The sequence below is a fragment of the Lutra lutra genome, chromosome 1 (assembly GCF_902655055.1).
Source record: "Lutra lutra chromosome 1, mLutLut1.2, whole genome shotgun sequence".
NCBI classification, from domain to species: domain Eukaryota; kingdom Metazoa; phylum Chordata; class Mammalia; order Carnivora; family Mustelidae; genus Lutra; species Lutra lutra.
In genome coordinates, this window is record NC_062278.1 from 189,735,884 (window position 1) to 189,754,225 (window position 18,342).

An 18,342-nucleotide genomic window follows, 5' to 3' on the forward strand; every position below is an offset into this window, starting at 1 on the left:
TAAATTTGGGAAAGACTGGAATACATAAAGTTCGACAGATTAATCTATCTGTGTGTCTTCTCAGTGGGTTTTATGTATGGGAATCTATTATGATGCTCCAGAATGAAAATAATAGTAGCAGTTAGCGTTTACGTAGCCTTAACTATGTGCCTGGCATGGGTCTGAGCGCTTTACACGTATTAGCTTGTAAATCCTCAGGAAGGTCCCCGAGTCTATTCATTCTCATTTGATAGATGGGGAAATTGAAGCTTGATGTGTCGTTTGTGGAGTTTCATAAGCTCATCTGACCGGAGGCAGGTTTGGAGATGTTCCTTTGCGTGCTTGGAGCAGTAGGAACCTGTCCTGGTGCACTGAGCATACTGACTCACAGATAGATAATCGTGGAGGTAGGATGGCCTCGCTCTGGTTGCTGCTTTGGAAACGATGGCTTCTCTGAGCATCCCCATGGTATATAGATTTGTCTCCCCATGCTATTCTTGCTTGATTTGATACTAGAAATTCTGGAAGTGGGACTGGTAGAGGTTGAAGTGGGAAGGTTAGTTTTCCAGTGTCACAGTCTCGTGGATGGGGAGGACAGATCCCCTTTCTGTAGACAGACCCTTCTTCATTTGAGCATTTTACTAGGTTCTCGTGAAGGCAAGAACTTGGTATGTGGAAAGGGAAGAAGAGTTTATTTATTTATCTTGGGAAGATGAGTTTAAATAAGTCCTGGGATCCCACGTTAGTCAAGAGCAGCTGATTAATAAACCATTGAAATCCTCCTGAAGTTAAAAGAATGAAAAAAGCTACATTTTTCATCAAGGTTTTAAATGCACATCAATTGGGAAAGAGCCAAAATGGCATTTTTACAGATGGTCTTAGCTTCAATTATTTATATATTTCTTTGAATTATTTCAGTATTACACAAGTGATGAAATCCTGTTGGGTAAATTACTGCCTCTGCTCCCTTGAACAGCTGATTCTAATACTTTAAAAACTCTACAGTTATTCCCATTACTCTTAATATAAAATACAAATTCATTAATACTGCTTGTAAGATCTGGCCCTTGTCCTTTACAGCTTCAGGGCCAGTGCTAGTTCAAATTACTTTTTTGTGTTAATAAGATAACAACACTCTTCTGGGTAGGCTATACATATGGAGAGGACTGTATTTTAGCCCCTACATGTTCCTTGGCCAGGTGCCCTTGTGCAGTGCACAGCCTGTAGAGCTGCACATGACTGACCAACCTGTAACATCCTTCATGTCTTCTCGGTAATAATTCTCATCACACTTAAAATGACTTGTTGAGTGTCTCCCATTCTTGCTAAGGGAGAAACTCCCTAAGGGATGGGCCTATATTTGTCATATTTACTGTAGTTATCTCTAAGAATGAGCAAAATGCCAGGTACCTAGTAGACTCTTTATGATGTTTGTTGTTTATGATTATTGAATGCAGGCTTGACAATTGGCACACATGGGTGGGTGGATGACTACAGATGGAAGGATAAAGCAAGCTTAGAGCTTACGTGGAAGAATTAGAAATCTTTTGCCTAAGGCCCATGAATCTGGGATCTCAGAATCAAACTTGCAGGTTGGTATGGAATAATCAAGTTTTATCTAAGCACTTCTCAGACCTTAGGGAAGCTGTATTTTGTAAATCTCTTCTGTTCAGATAACCAGATGTTCCTGCTATCAAGAAAAAAATGTTATGTTTTCCCATTATGTGCAATGCTATCAGAGCTCATCATAGACATAGCTGCAAGCTGGGGCTTCCAATGACTGTTGGGAGGGGCCAGGAACACACCAGTGGTTGTTATATGATATTAACCTGGTGGTCTTCCTACATGTTGGTTCCTATTACTGTCTCTCTGTTCACAGATTTTCTTGGGATGTGTTACTGCATGGAATCATTGCAAATTCTCTTCCCAGGTGTACTGGTTTCCAAGGGCTACCACAACAAAAGTACCATGAAGTGGGAGGCTTAAAACAAGAGAAATGTATTCTCTCATAGTTCCAAAAGCTAGAAGTCTAAGATCTGTCTGCAGAGCTCTGCTTCCTTTGAAGGCTCCCGGAAAGAACTCTTTCTTGTCTCTTTCGTGGTTGCTGGCATTCCCTGGTTTGTAGACCCCCCTTCCACATTCTGCCTCCCTCTTCATGTGGCTCTCTTTGCTCTGTGTATCTGAGTGTCCTCTCTCTTGTTCAAGGGCGCCAGTTATATTGGATTTACGGCCCACCCTATTCCAGTGTGACCTCATCTTAATAACAAACTGAAGGTTGCTGGAGGGGAGGGAGGGGAAGTGGGGTGGCTGGGGGATGGGCATAGGGGAGGGTATGTGCTGTGAATTGTGTAAGGCCGATGATTCACAGACCTGTACCCCTGGGGCAAATAATACATGTTAATAAAAAATAATAATATTTGCAAAGATTCTGTCTCTAAATAAGGTCACCTGAGGCTCTGCTGGACATGAATTTTGGGGGCATGGAGGCACTCTTTAACCCATCATGAAACATGAGGGTTCAACTCTTAGACTGCTAGTCTATGAGTTAGGTCTATGCTCCACTGTACTTTGTGTGGCCTTGTGCATGTCATGTCATCTCTTTGAGTCTCATTTTCTGTAAAAGGGATCTAGTTACAGTACCTGTACTTTAGTAGGAGTTTTTCAGGATTAAATGAGATGATGCAGATAAACCATATAAAACATAGCCTGCACATGGTAAAAGCATTTACTGCACTCATTGTTATTTCTCTCTTTCATACCTAACTGGAACCTAAAATATTTCTGAATTTATTTTTACTGATATTCCAAATCATTTCTGATTTTCTTTAGTATGTATGTATGTATGTATTTATGGTGCTTCTCTAATTTTTATTACTTGTCTGCAGCCAATGATCAGTCATTTTGATGATGACTTCTTTGGGTGGAATGATCACTCCTTGAGGAAAAATGGATTGCAAGAGAAGTAAGAGCCTCAGTATTAATTGATGATTGCTCCAATATAGTGGTAAAGTTCTTAAGAAACACGTAAGTCAGTATTGAAGCAGATTGAATTAAGAAAATTCTTTTCAAATCAGAGTTTTTTTTTTTTTTTTTTTGATTACACATTGGCTTAAATATTACATGGTAGGGTTCTTCCAACTTGGCAAAACTATGTTAAATAATTTCCGTAGTGGGTTGAAATGGTAATAAAAGTCAAAATCACATGTTTGCATTTTCTATGCAATTATAATTTGAGCTCAACTTAGTTTGGCAGTGGAGTAGATTATAAGTGTAAAATTGCAACCTAGTTCCATTTTGTACTTAGCAAATGTAAATGTTGTAATATAAATTAAAACCCATGTATAAATAATCATGAGGGATAATTCAATTTAGTTAATTTTCATTTCTTCTGAAATGTGAAATTGAATAAATGTTAAGAATCTCTTTGAGAAGGGACAAAATAGGCTAAATTTAATTATACTGTAATTGTTTTAAAAAATATTTTTTAAGCCCTGGGAGAGAATGACGTTTATAAATATGGAATGCCTTGAGGTGATTGATTCCAAGAGAGGAGAGTTGAGGTTTTACCTGATCTTTACCATGTATTGGAGCCTTAAAAAGACATGGCTCAGTATTAGAAATTCATACGGTGTTTGTATGTGACAGAATTTGATTGACGATCCCATATGTTTTGTTCCACACTCCTTAAAACTAAAAGGAAGGTAATTGTAAAGCCACTTGTTCTTGAATATCATTGTGTCTTTAATGCCAGTCACAGAAATCTTAGTGAAAGTGAAGACACAGCCTGGGGTATTTAGTTGAAATAAATTTAAAAAGCAGAATACATGTAGAGACCAACTCTTTAAATGGGTGAAGGGCTAATAGATGGAAATGAAGTTCCCTTTGTTTTCTGTGGCCCAGAGAGATGTGCACAGGGCTATAGGAGCAATTGGTGACATGCGAAACTCCCTCAAATAAGATATGACCACCTAGAAAGGTGTTTCATTCACCTTTCTAGAGACAGCTGTGCTGTCTCCAAGCCTAGGGTTGGTCATGTCCAAGCAGAAGTTGTGAGTTGACTTATGGTGTATGAAAGGTTGGACCTTTGATCTTTCTTATTCTTGAGTTTCCAGAAACCCTAAGTTGATGACCAATGGGTTATGACTGAGTAAAGTTAAAGGGGCCAAGTGATCGAAGGTCTGGGATATTTGGCTAAAAACAATGTTTTTATGTACAAAGGAGTAGCTGTGTATTAGGGAGAGGCCAAGAGTATATATGAGGAAAATGGGCAGTACTCAGTCGTCATCATTAACAAATCTTCAGATGGAAGAAAATCACCTTTTTCTAGTTTGATATAATGAGAGAGGGTTGGGGAATGAAAACAGAGAGAGGGAGATTGAGATGTGGGGAAAGAGAGAGAATATGAATGAGAATTTATCCAACCCCCCCCCCCCCGCCCCATGTCATCTCTTGTGTAAGCATTCTGGGGCTTAAGAAATGGAAAATCAAGTTGTTTTTACATATATAATTTCAGAATGAGGAGTCAGCATTTCATCTCCTGGATGGGAAGGGAAAAAAAAATCTCAAATTCAATGGCATTCATTCACTCTTCTCTGAAGGAAGAGCTGACAAAATTCTGTTGAACAACGGTCATGAAAACTGATAGTCTTCTCAAATCAATGTTTACTGTATTACCCAATTTCCAGTGCAGTGTTCCCCAGTAGACACACTATTGTTGTCTGCCAGAATGATAAGGGACTCACATCTTATAGGCTTTCAACTAGTTTTCATTTTGTTTTGGTTGTTTTATTTATTTATTTTGGGGGGTGGGGAATGAAAATTCCTAGCCTTTTTAAATAAAAATAGGTCTCTCTAGGATGCAGTTTAACTCTTAAAGACTTTTTATAAGCATTCTCCTGATCTTGCATTTGTTTGTTAGTAGGACAATTGCAAAAGGAGAAGGATATTTTAAATATTCTGATTTTAAGCTAACATTAATTTTTAACTGACGTGTTTAGCCACTAAGCAATGGGATGAAACAACTCATTTGTTACTAAAAGAGATCAGTTGAAGAATTTTGTGGAGCTAGATCTTTTCTTTCTTTCTTTCTTTCTTGATTTAGTTTATTTATTTGAGAGAGAGACAGACAGAGATAGAGAACAAGCAGCGGGGAGGAGACAGAAGGAGAGGGAGAAGTGGACTCCCGGCTGAGCAGGGAGTCCAGGATCATGACCTGAGCCAAAGAAAGACACTTCACCTCTTAACTGACCCAACCACCCAGGGGTACCTGTGCCCCGCCCCCCCATCTTTTAAATTTAAATTCAATTAGCCATCTTGGTTGCTGCTAAGTTTTTGCAGTTATGAATAAACTGTGTATAGGTTTTGTGTGGATACTGTTTTTCGGCTCCTTTGGGTAAATACCAGGGAGTCTGATTTTATGGTAAGACTAATGTTTAATTTTTTAAGAAACTGACAAACTGTCTTCAAAGGAGATTGTGCCGTCTTTTTTTCCTACCAGAATAAGCTCCTATTCTACCTCCACGCCAGCATTTAGTGCTGTCAGTGTTCTGTATTTTGACAATTCTTATAGAGATGCAGGGGTATCTCAACGTTGTCTGTATTTGTTGCTTTTTAAAAAATTTTTTAAAAATTAATTTAAAAAGGGATATTATTGGGGCGCCTGGGTGGCTCAGTGGGTTAAGCCGCTGCCTTCGTCTCAGGTCATGATCCCAGGTCCTGGGTTCGAGCCCCACATCGGGCTTTCTGCTCGGCAGGGAGCCTGCTTCCTCCTCTCTCTCTGCCTGCCTCTCTGCTTACTTGTGATTTCTCTCTGTCAAATAAATAAATAAAAATCTTTAAAAAAAAAAAAAGGGATATTATTGCAGAAATGTAGAGAAAAAAAAGCAAGACCTCTAGCTCCAGGTAACTCATCCTTAGAGTTAAGGATCTGATGTAGATATATTTCAGTTTATATTATCCCCCCCCAAAAAAAGAAAGAAAGAAATATCCTTGGATAAGTTTAAGAGGTAAAAAAAGGTTCACCTGAGTGGCTCAGTCAGTTAAGCGTCTGACCCTTGATTTTGGTTCAGGTCATGATGTCATGAGATTGAGCCCCACGTTGAGTTCTGTGCTGGGTGTGAAGCCTGCTTAGCATTCTCTCTCTCCCTCTCCCCCTCTCCCCTGCACATGCATGCTCTCTTTCTTGAAAAAAGAAATAAAAACAGATTAAACACTTTTGACGTTAGTAATTTGAAGTGTAAGGAAACACCTGGCAGTCCAGATAAATTAAAAAAGCCAAAGGTAAATTCTTACTACCATTAATATATTCATCAGGTGTACAATTTTCCAAAGGTCTACAATGAATTATATTTGGGCTGGTTTCCCCCGTCTCCACCGTGGTCTTTCCTAGATGCAGGAACAGGGGGTGAATGTGCAAACTACATACATATATATATATACATATATTATATATGACATATGACATATATATTCATATATATATATATGTGAATGACACAAATGGTAACATTGGACACAATTTTGCATCTAGCTTTTTTTTTTTCTCTACTGACAGTATACTTGGATTCAATATAAATCAAAGCATGATTTACTAAACTTTGAGCCTCTTGCTTCAAGGTTACTTAATTATTTTTAGAATTAAGGAAACACAAATGGACTGGGACGTCCATAGGGAGGAAAGCCAGGAAGCAGAAAATACCATTAGTTACATGATAGTCATCATTTTACCAAGCTCAGAGAAGGCAGTTTTCAGGAAAGCATATGGAATATGGCTCTTGATGGAGCTACGTGCCACTTGAAGGATACACGTGGATAACCCACAGGGATGATTCACCACCAGAGCAGCTGTAAACTTCTCATTTAATTAGGTAGGAAGCACCTGGGTGTTATTACTTCATCATTTTTCCTCTTCCTAGTCCACTTTGTTCAGGGATTAAAATAAAGAAAAAAGAAAAACGACCCAACAAGATGGAATTTAGATTTTTTTGCAGGGGAGAGCATTCATTGCCTAAAAAAGGGCAAGTACAAAGATCATCTGCTGGAAGAGGAGGGGAGAATAGTAACATTAACATTAATAGTAACCTTAATGGTAACATTAACAGTAACATAATGGGAACATTAATTGTGGATTATGGAGGGCCAATGACTAGGTGCATTGCAGGGTGTTTGGATTTGCTCTTTTGAGGGTTTAAAAATATTTAACAGAACTAATGCTGAATGTGTACAAGCTGTTGTTCAAATGTGAATGATACCAGTTTGTTTGTTTATTTATTTATTTTTGGTCTCCTCTGGGCTCTGAGCATTTCCATGAGATGGCACCAGGATCTTTACATGGCTTCTGGAAGGTGTCTGAGGTAGGTCACACAATTAGGAACATCTTCCAAGGCCTGATCAATATCATTTACCCAACAGTTTGCCTGTGACATTCACTTTCTCCTCACTTAAGTTGTTCAAACACCACTTAACGATAGTTACCAAAATATACGTGGTAATAAAAATTACCATGTTACTGAGTGCCCACCATATGCTGAGAATGTTACAAATGTATTCCTGTACAACCCTCACTACCCAAAGGGGCTGGTATTATCATCTTCATTTTATAGGTGGGGGAAACTGAGGACCAGAGAGGTGGCATACCTTGTCCAAGGTCACTCAGCAGGTTCCTTTACTGTTAGTCATTCGGCTCAGTTATAAAGTATTGAAAGCCTATTAACATTTATCCATACACCTGTGAATATTCAGCCACTGTAAGCAAATTTATTTGAAGCAGCTGGGGTGCCATTATTCTTCACTTGGTGATTTGTACGTTTTTATGTGCTCATCAGGCATGTGTAGTAGACTGGGTTTGGTTTTTCTTAAGGATGGCGGCTCTCCCAGAGGTCTTGAACTGGCACCCTGTGAGCTGAATTTGGACTGCACCTGTTTTGTTTAGGAGGGGGAGGGGAGAGGGGAAGTCAGCGCTGTGTTTTAATTGAACAGAGCATGAGTGCCTTGAGGTTTGGTCTGTTACTGGCAGACTGTCTCTTAGTCTCCATAACTCCCTAATTCCTGAGGCCTGCTTTACTCATTCAAGTTTTCTGCATGGTCCATGATGGCATTTGAATTCGTGCTTCCAGAAACCATTAAATCAGAAAGTATTCCAGTTAGGCTGTGTTCTTTGGGGGGGTTCAGGTTAATTAACATTCACATTGATTTTTGCCTTGAAATAAACATTACTGGTGTTTACGTTGCTCAGTATAAAACAGGGAGTTGACTTTATTACCAATTCATTTTTAACATTTTTCACAGAAGGGCCTTTGTTGGTAGAATTCCCTACCTCATTTATGTTTGCCGAATAAATGTCTGCTGAATGGTGGATAGAGTCATATGATGTATCTTCTGAAGACTTTTCTTTGATTGAGTTTAATACTATACCCTGAGGTGATTTTTAATCATAAGTCGAAATCTGGGGCACCCAGCCGGCTCAGTTGATAGAGTGTGCGACTCAGGTTGTGATCTCCGGGTCCTGAGATGCAGCCCTGTGTTGAGCTCTGGGCTCAGTGGGGACGCTGTCCCTCTCCCTCTGTCCCCACCCCGTACCACTGGCTCTTGCTAGCTTTCAAATAAATAAATAAATAAAATCTTAAAAAAAAAAAAAAAAGCCAACAAAACTTAGGTGAACTCTATTAAAGAAAAAAAATGAAAGCGAGTTAGTTGTTCATCAGCATTAGTAGAGAAAAGAGACTCCAGTGATTGTTTTCTTCTCTTCCTCCCCTCCATCCTTCTGTCTTTCCTACATGACTCTCCAGCTTTAGACAAACGACCTTCTGGGTGGGCCCTGGTGAGTATCTTCTAGATTATCCAGAATACTTAAAAAAAAAAAAAAAAAAGAATATTCAAGAGATTTAGGATTCCTTGACTAGAACCAGAGAAACCTGGGGCACTTGGGTCAGTGGTGGAATTTCTGCACATAACTATTTGTGTACGTTGCTTTCTCAAAATGCAGTATACTCTGACTGAATTCCTATGATGTGTATGTCTCTCTCTCTCTTTTTTTCTTTTAAGATTTATTTGTTTATTTGAGAGAGAGAGAATAGGGGGAGGGCCGGATAGAATCTCAAGCAGACTTCCTGTTAAGTGCAGAGCCCCACGTGGAGCTCAACCCACAAGCCATGAGATCATGCCCAGAACTGAAACCAAGAGTCGGCTGCTTAACTGACTGAACCATCCAGGTGCCTCCCTATTTCTGTCATTAAGTGTCTTCTGTCATATTTTCAGTGTGTTTCCCATGGAAAACTTGCCTATAGGCAAGTAAGCTTACAAGTAAGCTTGGGAAATGCCTTGTATCCCAAGTCCTGTGTAGGCATCTGAACTACTACACGACTTGTTAAAGGTTCTGAGCAATACGGTATTTAAGGAACCTATTTTGTTTCACCAAACACAGCATCTCCCAAACTTAGCTGACCACAGGAACCCCTCTAGAACCTGCTGCTTTTTTATATCTTCCAAAATCCTTTAGCTATCTACAGAATCTACTATGAGGTTGCCACTCTATAGAAATTGTATAAAAATATGGAATTATTTGTGAAGGGGTGGGACGTAATGCCGATTCCACTGAAATGGCCTTATTTTGTGAAATGCAGGTTGTGAAATATGAAACAATGAAGAATTGAATTTCATGGGTTGGTATTATTTAAAATGATCAGAATAAATTCAAGTTGATTCATTTTTCATGATGTCTGGTGGGTTGCTTGAAAATACAGGGACGTGTTTCTATTTTGGTGACTTGTAGATGATGCTGCAGTTTATAGCTTGTTGGACAAACGTGTCTAACTATAGACTCAGATGGGCCTGCTCTGCCTCTTCTGGGCGTATTTGTTGATATCTTGTCACGGTGGTAAATCTTTCCCACATACAAGCTTTTTTTTGGCTCTCATAATGATCTCGTGAGGTAAGTACAAAAAAATACATTTCCCCATTTTATTAAGGAAACTTTCTGAGAGCATCAGCCCCTTGTTCAGGGTCTCTTGGAGAGTTAATTTAGTGGATTAAATGTTTTAGCTTCACGCTTTCAGTCCCAAAACTAAACTTACTTTGTGTACCTCCAGGGGAGATCTGAAACCGTGGATTGTACCAAACCCTATGTTTTTTTGCTATACATGCACACCTGTGATAAAGTGTAATTTATAACTTAGGCACAGTAGGAGGTTAAAAATAAGAACTAATACAAAGTAGAGCAATTATAAGTAGTCATGTGAATGTGTTCTCTCTCCCATATCTTCCTCTACTCACCCTTCTTGTGATGACATAAGATGGTAAAATGCCTGCATGATGTGATGAGGTGAGGTTAGTGACCTCGGCATTTTGACGTAGTGTTAAGCAACTGTTGAACTTGTCATGATTCATCAGAAGAAGGATCATCAGCTCCAGACCTTGGCTGACCTCAGGCAACTGGAACTGTGGAAAGTGAAACCAAAGATAGGAGGACTGCTGTGTTTTGTGGGGAGTAAATTCTATAATGAACGGGAAGCCACTTAGCCCAGTGCCATAGTAAGCATTTAGTAAGGGTAGATCGCAAATTTTATCACCTTTCAGGTGGAAGATTTGATGCTGGAAAATCACAAGTCTGTGGGCTATAACATTATGATTTTTTATTTTAATTGGAGAAGCATGGCCAACGAAAAATAAGAGTCTATGATAGGACTTATGAAAGCTTTGAGGAGAGAGCGTCATGGTGTTGGGGTGGTGATTATGAGGGTCTGGTACCAGGGTACAAGAATGACCTCAGTGAGCATGTGATTTGGGATATTTTGGTTGCAAGTAGCAGAAAATCTACCCTGAATCTACCTTAAGTTGGAAGTAAATTTATTAAAAACAAAGCATAGGGACATGGAGTCACTTACAGAAGCTGAGGGACACCTAAAAAAAGGGATCAGAAGGGCAGATACTGGGCAGCTCCAGGGCTGCTGGCTGGAGGGTAACTGATGAACTACCTTTGTTGAATGCCTCTTGGAGGATGAATCAACCATTTTCCGTCTTTTTCTTCTCAAGATTCACATTCTGTGAGCACAGGCCCAAATGGCCCAGTGTTGGGGTGCCTGGCTGATTCTGTCAGAGCAGCGTGCAGCTCTTGATCTCAGGGTTGTGAGTTTGAGCTCTATGCTGGACAGAGAGATTATTTAAAAAACAAAACAAAACAGAACAGAACAACAACAACAACAAAACACCCCAAACAACAACAACAACAAAACACCCCAAACAACAACAACAAAACACCCCAAATCCCACAGACAGATGGCTCAGTTTGGAGAAAATGCCCACACAGAGTACCTTGACTGGTGGAAACAATAAATCCTAGCCAGTGGAGAAGGAGCGCTTTCCTTCAACAAAACCAGAGTGCTCCTTCCGAGAGCAGGGGAAATAGATGCGGATGGCCAAAGTCCACGATGTATGAGAAACCTGGAGGTAAAAGTCCATCTGTAGTGTTGGTTGGATGATAAACAGAGAGTTGACTAGATCAAGACCTTTGTGTCAGGAGGATGCTGGGAAGTAAGTTGGGAGAATAGTTAGAGATGATGTCCTAAGGGTCCTGGGAAGCCACTGTAGGATTTTGGTGGAGGTTGAGGGTTACTTCTGGTTTTTATAGCAAGATATTCTTTTTTTTTTTTTTTAATTTTATTTATTTGACAGACAGAGATCACAAGTAGGCAGAGACGCAGACAGAGAGAGAGGAGGAAGCAGGCTCCCCGCTGAGCAGAGAGCCCGATGCGGGGCTCGATCCCAGGACCCTGAGATCATGACCTGAGCTGAAGGCAGAGGCTTAACCCTCTGAGCCACCCAGGTGCCCCCTATAGCAAGATATTCTAAATAAATAACTTTAAAAAGGACTAGTGACTCTTAGATTAGTTTTTATCATTTTCGAGCCACCTCACACCTCCATGTCCCTGATTGTATTAGTTTTTGGTATTGGACTGCCAAGCAACCCCTTTGACTAGTATATTAAAAAAGACACAAGTGTATTAAAAAAGACACAATCAAGGTGACATTCTTGATTGTTTTTTCACTGATTTATTTCCAAGGATGTTTGTTTTTCCTTGGAATATGTTTTGGGAAATTGTATATTGTCGATATACAGTATTTATTGTCATTTTCTATGTACTGCTTTGAAATAACTGGCATATTCTTTTCATGGGGGTAAAAAGTCTCTCCAAATTGGCTGTTCCCAGTTACATCTATCTCTTAGCACAGCTCCTCTGTTAAAGTCGTTAGTTTAATAGCAAAAACTACTTAATAACAATGCTTTCTATATTGAGTTATTCCAAGTAATTATAGCCAAACACAGACATAAAGTTATGAGCCAGAATTGTGTAGATATCATCTGGGTTTGCTTATCTTGCTCGGGGTCCCCAAATCCCTGAAATAAAGCTGACAGCACAGAATTTGAGAAGCGGTGGGTTTTAGGAAGTAATTCTGACACAGGCCCTTCACTGATGGTGTCTGCGCAGGAAGAGAGATTTTATACTCGGGAATGCAGTTTGAAGGGAGTCTCAGGAGGGGAGACATTGTGAGAAGAAAGGATCCCGTAATAAGAATTCATATACTCTCCTTGGAAATAGTCACACTTTAACTTGATTCCCAGTCATACATGGGGTTGGCATTATAAAAGGCTTAGAAAATGGGCTCTTTTATCATAGCTGGAAGCCATCCTCTATATTTTTAAACCGTAAACTTACCACTTTTATTAAAAAAGTGTTCTGCATCAGCATAACATGCTGGGAATGAGCCGACTTCTGAGTTCTAGCCCCACTGGGCTGCAGGGGAAATGAGGGACCCATGATGGTTTTTATGGTTCATGACCTAGAGAATCTTGCCACGATAAGGCCATTGGAACGCGGCCCGGACGGGTCTGTTGGAAAGACTGATCCCAGCTTTTCCTGGCTACGGAGTCGTAATCTATTTTCTGTTGGACAGCTTCGTTATCAGCTTTTCCTTAGCTGATTTTTAGAAACTAACCGATTCCAAGAGGGAACAAGCGAGGGGTACAGGAGATAATTTGTAGCTACGGTTAAAAATTTGTTCATTGGGGGCACCTGGGTGGCTCAGTTGGTTGGGCCGCTGCCTTCAGCTCGGGTCATGATCCCAGGGTCCTGGGATCGAGTCCCATGTCGGGCTCTCTGCTCAGCAGGGAGCCTACTTCTCCCTCTCCCTCTGCCTGCCTCTCTGCCTACTTGTGATCTCTCTCTCTCTCTCTGTCAAATAAATAAAAAAATAAATAATCTTAAAAAAAAATTTGTTCATTGTCGAAACATTAAGGATCATCGTGGACAAGATTGGCAGAGGGAAGAGCGTTAAATAGCAGGAGGAAGACGTTGGTGTTCTGTTTGGTGGATGTTCTCCTGTATTCCACGTCTGAGGGTTTCGTACTGTGTGCTGTGCGTGAGCTAGCCAAACAGTCGATATTTAGTCTCGTTATTTTGAATTTATTTACCAGGAACTTACCCTCAGGGTGTGTGCGTTGATGATATATGTGGCATCTGGCTCATTCTTTCTGGGTTAACTTGGATTCTTTTTGTCTTTTTGAGCTCTGCTCGTGTGGGGTTTGCTGTTGGATGAGTAAGAGTGTCAGAGAGTGATGAGTGCTGGCAAGAAAGTAAAACCGGAAGCCCAGAGCAGGGGAGGGGGTGGGGGGAACATGCAGCAGGCTCCCTGGAGGAGGTGAGGTTTGAGTTGAGACACAAATACTGGGTCAAGCCAGGCATGTAGGGTATTAGGGAGCCAGTGTTTCCTGCAGAGGAATGGCAAGCGTCAAGGCCTCGAAGTGGGAGTAAGGCTCAAAAAGTCCCAGAGGTTTGAAGAAGGTAATTGGGGTGGAAAAGGAAGAGCTTGAAACCGGCTCAAAGGCCATCGGAGTGAAGTTACGCGAAGGATGATTAATGGTGATTCTATATGAGGATTCAGGGCTGCGTGACATGATATTGCAGGAACTCTCAAGTCTTCAGCCTGAAAGATGTCAAGCCTTCTTAAGGGCCATTTCCAAAGAGCAGAATAGTCTAGATTTAAAAATAATAGCTTCTTTTGCTTTTAATGGGTCGTCTTTTTTTCAAATATGCTTCTATTTCAATAGCCAAAGCTTGACTGGCTGAGCTATTACAGGCTAGAGAGGAAGCAGGAGTGAGAGCACATTGTGTAAGTGGTAACCTTCAAAGATCTTGGCACCGGAGACTTGAGTTTGAGCCTGAGTTTTGTCACTGACAACCTATAGGACTTGGGGTCAGTAATGTCACCTCATTAGAACCCAGTCTATAAAAAGATGGTGATACCCCACCGCTAGTGTTATCCGAAGGATCACTGGGAATGACATATATAAAATGTTTATTTTGAATAATGTTACATATCGTGCATTTTTGGTTACATATTTGCAACCAAAGGGAGCTAAGAAGTAATATTCTTAGCAACTTGAAAAATCTAATTAAGGGTTCTCTTTAGGCAGTAGAGCAGAGATAATTATTTTTGTGATCAAGCTATTTCTTTTTTAAAATCCTAAACTTTCACCAAGAAGAGCTTCTTCCAGTGGTTTCTTTCTTTTCCTTTTTTTTCTTTGAGGCAAGAGTATTCTCACTGAATTTGTGCATCCATGCTGGAGACAATAGGGGAATCTCATTTTTTTCACCATGCTTCAGGTGCAGAAGAACATTATCAAGTTCTTTATAAAAGCTTACTTGGAGGACCATGGACTTTGGCTGAGGATCATATTTTCTTTTCTTTGTGTTTGATATTTCCCTTGAGAGTGTAGTGGAAGCATTGACTTTGGCGGACACGAAAGGCAGAAATGGGGGTGTCTGGGTGGTTCAGTCAGTTAAGCATCTGCCTTCGACGTGGGTCATGATCTTGGAATCCTGGAATCGAGCCTCATGTGGGGCTCCCTGCTCAGTGGGAAGTCAGCTTCTCCCTCTCCCTCCCTCTCTCTCTCTCTCTCAAATAAATAAATAAAATCTTTAAAAAAAGAAAAAAAAAAGAGGGCAGGAACGAATGGACCCTTTACTACAACTGGCCATTTTTGTGCTGAAATCCTTCCTTGTCCTAATCTCCCTGTCTAACCCTAAAGTCCCTTAAGTCCAGCCCTAGTGATTCTTTCTACCTGAAGCGTTCACCTGCTCTTCTGACCCATCTGGATCCCTTCCCTCCTTGAATTACTTGTATGCAAAGTGTCTCCCCTTCCTAGTTTAGATCTACTGCAAGTAGTGCATTCTCTTTACAGTTAGATGCTATCATTTTCAACATGTGCCATCATGATAACAGTGTATTTTCAGGAAGAATAATGACACATGTCAACATTATTAGGTAATGAAAAACACGTTTTCAGATATAGAAATGTTAAAAAAAGCCAAGTGTACAAAAGCAAGGTTATAGTTTTGAAAAGGGAATATTTTAATTTTGCATAAAACATCTCAGAAGTCGAATTATTTCAGCATTCTTTAAAGACTGAGAGAACACTTTCCTTGTGCCCAGAACCTGCACATAATCTGTTAGATGACAAGTCTGTCCTGATCTTTGTGACATGCTCCCTTGTTTGGGTTTGTAACTGTTGACTGCTGTATAGTATAATTTGAATGATGTGAGGTCCTCCAGCTAAGTTCTTAGACTACCCTTTGTCCTTTTTCTGTACCCTCTGGGCACTGATACCCTGAATGTCCAACATAGACCCATGCTGGAGTGCAAACTGTTTTGGTTCCCCATGCATGACGGGTATAAATACAGAAACTGAGGGTAAGCCTTTAGAAATGGAATAATAATTTCACAGAGCAGTTGTACCTCTATCACGTTTCATAATAAAACAAAATTTGAGGCTTGTATTTTGCATGCGTTTTCTCTTTATTTTTCTAGTAATTTATTTTTTATTTGTATTTTGGTACTTTTTGAAATAAACCCCTGATGCTTCCCCACAAACGGTCTGAGGAGTGCTGCTCTAAAGCCATACTTTCCAGCCCTGGTTGCAGAAGACACTGACCTGGAAGAGTTTTTAAAGAAACGTCCATGCCGGGGATCATAGCACACATCAGGAATTTTTTCTCTTTTTGACGTGTTTTTTTTTTTTTTTAAAGATTTTATTTATTTATTTCACAGAGAGAGATCACAAGTAGGCAGAGCGGCAGGCAGAGAGAGAGAGAGAGAGGAGGAAGCAGGCTCTCCCCTGAGCAGAGAGCCCGATGCGGGACTCGATCCCAGGACCCTGAGATCATGACCTCAGCCGAAGGCAGCGGCTTAACCCACTGAGCCACCCAGGCGCCCCTTGACGTGTTTTTTAAAACCCCTATGCTTATAGTAATATTGGGTTAAGGTTGAGGTCCCCTGTGTGGAGCCCCTGACATTTTGTTGAGCTGTTTGTGAATACTCGGTTTCCACAGAAGTTGGGGAGGTGTCCATGATGAGGCCCTTCTGTCTCCTTTTACCTGCTCAAGCTTTGTGTCAAGATGTTGTCCGAAGGGGAGGCAGTCACCGCTTTTCTGCTTGTTCCCCCTTCGCATGTGCCAGGTGCTTTCTGTACGTGGGGATCAGCTCCTGGCTCTGTCCTCGCTGAGCTTCCGGTCTGGTAGGGGTGGGGTGAGTGCCTGTAAATCAGGTTATGGACTGAATGGGCAGGGGACGAAGACCAGGAGAATGAGAGGGAGGTAGAGATGAGAATAACAGAGCCAGGACATTCTGGGCTGAGGGATGGTAGAAACGCAGTCCTAGTTGGATGGGGGTGTGCTCATGGAGAGTGGTGGGAGATGGATTGGGAGGGGCATCCAGGGCCAGACCACAAAGCCCAGGTCCCATGGTGTAGTGGTTAGCACATCTGCCTTACAGACCACAAAGCCCTGAAGGCCATGCTAAGGGGTTTGGATTTTATTCCAAGGGCAGTGGCTAAGCTGTTTTGGGGTTTTGAATAGGCAGTGAGCTTCCCGTCACCTTGTTGACATTTCACAGGCTGAATAACCCTTTGGAGATGTAGGTGAGAAGGACCTTGAGATTAGGTGGCCTAATCACCCCCTCCTAGTCCCGAGACCGTGATTTTGGGTCAAGCAGGCAAAATAGAAAATAAGGTAGTGCCAGCTGTAAGGTTTTATAGGCAAGATAAACACGACACCAGGCGAAGTGGGTGCAAGGCAAGATTTATTAAAGGCACCTTACCTCGAAGTTTCAAGGCTCAGGAGAAGGGGAGCCAGGAAAGTTGCAACACCAGCCACTTGGGCCCATCTTTCGTATTTTGTGGTGCCAGCAGCCACCGACGTGCGGTGTCGCTGCTCTGTCTGGTATTAGTTGGGAAGGTAAGAGAAGAATCAAAAAGTTGTATAATCCCGATGACGTCCCCGAAGATGAAGTGTGTTCCTGTCTGGTTTATGAGATCTCCATGGTCTCAAGGAATTTAAAATGATTTTCTGTGCTCGGTTTTAGGCAAATTGAAAATTGGGCCATTTATAAAAAGCACTTAGGAACTTTGATTAAAGCAAAGCAACTGACAAAGGAATAAAAACAAAAGCCTTCCAGGAAATACCTTCTTTCTTCTCGTTTAGGGGAACTGATCGCTGGGGAAAGGGTGTACATTTGTGTGTGTGGACTCTCTTGGTTTGTAGGACACTTGATAATAACATTTCTTGAGTCCTTTCTGGGGGCTAGGGATTTAATGCTCGCTCTGACCGGTGAGGTGAGGATCTACTATCATCCCTGTTTTGGAGATGCAGAAACTGCACTCTGGAGAGAAGAAATGACTTGCCCAAGGTCACGCCCAACTAGGCAATGGCATCGTGGGCATGCAAACCCAGGTCCCTTCCCTGGGCTCTTGTTCACTGCTCCTGCATCACTTAATACTTCAAGGCAAGGATCACTTGCTAAATGTGGATAAACATCACTTTTATTTTTAACCCAATTGACTCTGTGGCCTTATTCCAGCCATCTCCAGATACCCACGGCCCCTTTTGTTCTCTTCCTTTGATCTTTAATTTCTGATTCTCTTAAAGCTCCTTAGGGCAATTTTAATTTTCTCTTATGTTTCCTGAGGTTAATAGCAATGTTGGAAGGTCAGTGCTGCTGGTCTGGTCCTAACTCTCTAGCTTGAGATGAAGGCTTGCGTTCCTGCCCAGCGCTTCTCCCTGGTAGGGAGCATGCATAGTTTTCCGCACTCAGGTGCTAGCAGCAAACTCAAGCAGCCCCGCCCTGTTTGCAGAGGCGCTGGGAGAGCTCTGGTTGTCTCTCCCAAATTGGGATAAGGGGGAGGGAGCCGCAGGCTGGTACAGGTAAGAGAGCCCAAGCTGTGTTTCTTCACAGCTAACACTCAGCCCTACTGCTTCAGCCTCCAGGAGGGCCGTGGGAGCTTCTTGTAGGAGTGAATGTCTCCCTTTGAGGGTT

General features: G+C 41.3%; 1 protein-coding gene across 19 annotated transcripts in view; it reads left to right on the top strand.

Annotated features, from left to right (window-relative positions):
* Nucleotides 1–18,342, top strand: part of MAGI1 (membrane associated guanylate kinase, WW and PDZ domain containing 1) — a 644,617-nt gene that overhangs the window by 110,175 nt on the left and 516,100 nt on the right. The window lies entirely within an intron of this gene.